Source organism: Haemaphysalis longicornis, unplaced genomic scaffold (genome assembly GCF_048455015.1).
Source record: "Haemaphysalis longicornis isolate Haplotype H1 unplaced genomic scaffold, Haemaphysalis longicornis Haplotype H1 scaffold_3, whole genome shotgun sequence".
NCBI classification, from domain to species: Eukaryota; Metazoa; Arthropoda; class Arachnida; order Ixodida; family Ixodidae; genus Haemaphysalis; species Haemaphysalis longicornis.
Genome location: NW_027526335.1, coordinates 188735498 through 188739298, shown reverse-complemented (window position 1 = coordinate 188739298; position 3801 = coordinate 188735498). Strand labels below are relative to the sequence as shown.

The window sequence follows — 3801 nt, the reverse complement described above, 5'->3', positions numbered from 1 at the left end:
GGACCGGTCACCAATCTCTTCGTTACCGTCGTCTTCCATTTGAGACGGGTAAACTCGGTCAGAAAACACCAACACAAGGCAAGAGGTTAAACCGCGAATGGGAGTAGCGACGACCATATTGGCTGTATGATAATTTGATTGATACAGGTGGTGGACTTAGCTGGATTTTGAATTGAAATACCCCCTTTGAGTTCGTATTTCTCACTATACTTCGCTAATTTTGTTTTGAGCGGGTTTTCATATGAACGTTCTCTACAAATAGTTTATGTTACACCCAAATTTAGCGAAGTTTTGGTTTTTGTTTTGGGCTCATTTTGAAAACAAAATATAAATATATATACTGCGTGTGCTTTTGTGTGTGTGCGCGAGATGCCTGGCGGTTAATATAGTTTTACGGTTTACGACATAACCAGTGCGCTACAATGGTAATTTTTTTCGGTCAATGTGAGCCGCTTCTAGCCAATCCATGCCGGTGCCCGGTGACTTTTTTTATGTGGTGTTTCTTCTCCCCTGTAGGTACGGTCGTACGGTGGCGACGCCGGCACATTTTCCCAAACAACAATGGCTTCACAAATGCAAGACGATGACTCAGTTCATGGTGAGTACAGAAGTTTTACCATGTTGTTATAACGTTGTTAAGGGCAGCTGCTTCCGGTTTCCTTCGTGCCAGTACCCTAGTGTCGTACGACTCAACGTTTGTACGAGTGGTTCATTTCTTACCCGGGTGCTAAAATTGTTTCAGCTGTGCTGGGTGAGCAGTGCGAAACCAGACAACCGGCTGTCAGTGATAACGGCTCCGACACATCTCAGGAAGACGATGAGGGGGTACCTGCTACCCGCGAAAGTTCCTCTGAATGTCTCGACTCTCCGCAGCCCCACAACTTTCAGTGCTCGGGTGCTGGTAGTCGTTACTCTTCAGGTTTTGTGCACAGTGACATCAGGGAGCGGAAAGAAATGTCCGAAGCAGAAGGTGACACGGGGTCTTTTCGCAGCCGATTACAAACACTTGCCACTGAGCACGGTATTTTACATTCGTCAGTGATTGCTTTACTAGGGTTACTTTGGACTCATGGTTGTTTTTCATCTTTGCCATGGTCAGCAAGAACATTGCTGGCTACACCTAGGAGGTCCCAGGGAATTTTGCACATTGCTGGCGGGAAGTACTGCCATTCGGTATTGAAGAAGGAGGTCGAGATGTTTTAGGGCTGGCAAAGGCGCTTCCTCAGGAATTAGCCCTCAACTTTAATATTGATAGGCTTCGGATTGCCAAGAGCTCTGGCAGTCATTTCTAGACTATCCTTGGCCAAGTCAAAGACATTGACCCTCACAGCCCCTTGTTGTCGGCGTCTTCTTTGGTTACGAAAAGCTTGATAATGGAAATGAGTTCCTTCGTCTTTTCGTGGATGATTTGGAGACCGTCACAACTGCAGGCATTCAGGTTGGTGCTCTAACCAGTACGACTAAACGCACTTATTTGTGACGCGCCAGCAAAAGCATTCATTCTAAATATTAGAGGTCATATTGGGTTACAGCTGCACAAAATGCACTGTGAAAGGCACCTACAAAAAAGGGAGAGTGTGCTTTCCAGACATTAGCAAGCGACTTCGGTCTGATGCTAGCTTTCGTGATCAGGTTCAAGTATGGCACAACCATCTTAGAGGAGCTACCTATAGGTTTAGTCCAAGATGTGCAACTAGACTACATGCACCTTGTGTGCTTGGGTGTAGTGCGCAAGCTCCTCAAATTGTGGGTCCGTGGACCAAAAGAGAGCAGACAGGAGATTGACATGCGGGAGGAGCTTTCTCTGAAGCTGAGCAAGGTTGCTATGTTTGTTCCGGTAGAGTTCAACCGGCGCCCAAGAAGCCTTCTCGAACTTGACCGATGGAACTCGACAGAGTTTCGCTTTTTTCTTCTGTATGGCGGGCCCATAGCGTTGTCTTTCATACTTAACCAAGGATTGTATGAGAACTTTCTAAGCGTTCACGTGGCTATCACTATCCTTGCATCACCAAGCAGCTCCCCAAGTGAAATTGACTATGCAGAGGAACTGCTACGATTTTTCATTAAAGTCTTTGCCAATATATACGGCAAGCACCGTCGCACAATGTGCATGCACTGTCCCACCTTGCTGCAGACACACGTCACCTAGGGCCCCTTGACACATGGAGTGCGTTCACATTTGAGAGTCACATGTGCACCATCAAGAAACTTCTGCGGAAACCGAGCTATCCCTTAGAGCAGCTGTCAAATCGTCTGGCTGAGAAGAGGTGTGTTCAAAGCACAGGACAGCCACCTGCAAGAAGCACTCCTCGTCTTGTGGCTGAGCACCACACTGGTCCACTTGTGCCACAGTGTAGGGGACCACATTTCAAAAGAGTGGTGCTTCCTGGAGGCACTGTGATCGACACAGGGATGAGGAACAGTTGCTGCAAGCTTATCGATGGCAGTATTGTTCAGGTTGCGAACATTGCATATTCTCTTTAAGGCACACTGTGCATCATGGGGAGAAAATTTCGGAAACAAGAGAACCTGTATACCACGCCGTGCCCTTCGTCGGCTTTAGGCATCTTCAACGTGTCGCAACCGTCTGCCTTAACCTCATGGCCGCTGGACTGGTTTAGTGAGAAATGCATGAAGGTCACTTTAAAAAAAAAGCAGACCGTTTTCTCTCTGTTGCACTTTAAGATGTAATTATCATAGAAACTCGCCTACAAAAATCTTACTCAGTGTCTGTGGCCGCGGCGGCCGCTTTTCTGATGGAGGTGAAAAGCAAAAATCCCCATGCGTACAAGATTTCGGCGGACGTTAAAGATCCCCGTGTGGTCAAAATTAATCCGGAGCCCTCCACTACGGTGCACCTCATCGCCTGCGTTGCGTCGGTGTGTTAAACCCTACAATCAATACTTAGTGACTGTGTGCCAGAAGTGCCTTACAAGCTTGTTTTAGCACATATCTACATGAACCTTATAATGCATTCATTTTATTTTTAAGGTAATCACTTCATGCTTGTAAAATTTCCGGAAGAAGACGATTTGGCAAGAGTGCATTCCAAAGGATGAAAGGCAAGGCTTGCTTCTGGCCACCTGACTCGCGGAGTGCTGAACAGTTTGCAAAATCTGCATCCTCACCGAAGAGTGATTGGCAACTTGTTCCCTGCACTCAAGTGCAGTCGTTCAGTAAGTTTTGTATCTGTGTTCACACTTTATTCCTTCGTAAGCTTAATCTCACACACAAGACCTAAACAAGACAAGGATAATCCCAGTGCTGTAAAAGTACTTTTTGAGAAATTTTGACGAGTGAAAACGCATGGCATTGCTTTTGGACTGCGAAAACATTGATTTAACCTTGCATTCACCATGCTGAATTTTCTTCCATTTGCAGAAATGGCATACACTGAGGAGCACAAACACTATAGACAGAATGGCCTGGTTTTTAAAATCTGTACTTAGCTTTTGTTCTTTTTTTCTAGTTCATTTTCCTTGCTCTTTAATTACCTGAAAACTGCATCATAGTGCTGTATTCGCGCTGTGTGAGGGCTTTTCAGCAGAAAAGCCTATCTGTTTATGATCATTCTTGCAAATTCCAGCTACAAAGTGTACTTGTGTTTTTTTAGGCATATATGAACAAGCGCGGAAGAAGCTCAGGCGTGCGGATGACACCTCAGACCTGGAGAGTGAAATGGACCTTGGAAGGGGCAAAAGGAAAAAAAAACAGCGCCGGGATTGCAGTTCTAGTCATGAAGTAACTGTGAGGTCCCCGCCGGCACCATGTTCCATGCTGAGAAGTAAGCTTCCTGTCATA

General features: G+C 46.0%; 1 pseudogene; it reads left to right on the top strand.

Moving 5' to 3' along the window:
• The first annotated feature begins 1702 nt into the window (after positions 1 to 1702).
• LOC144175603 (uncharacterized) lies at positions 1703 to 2401 on the top strand (annotated as a pseudogene).
• The last annotated feature ends 1400 nt before the right edge of the window (positions 2402 to 3801 follow it).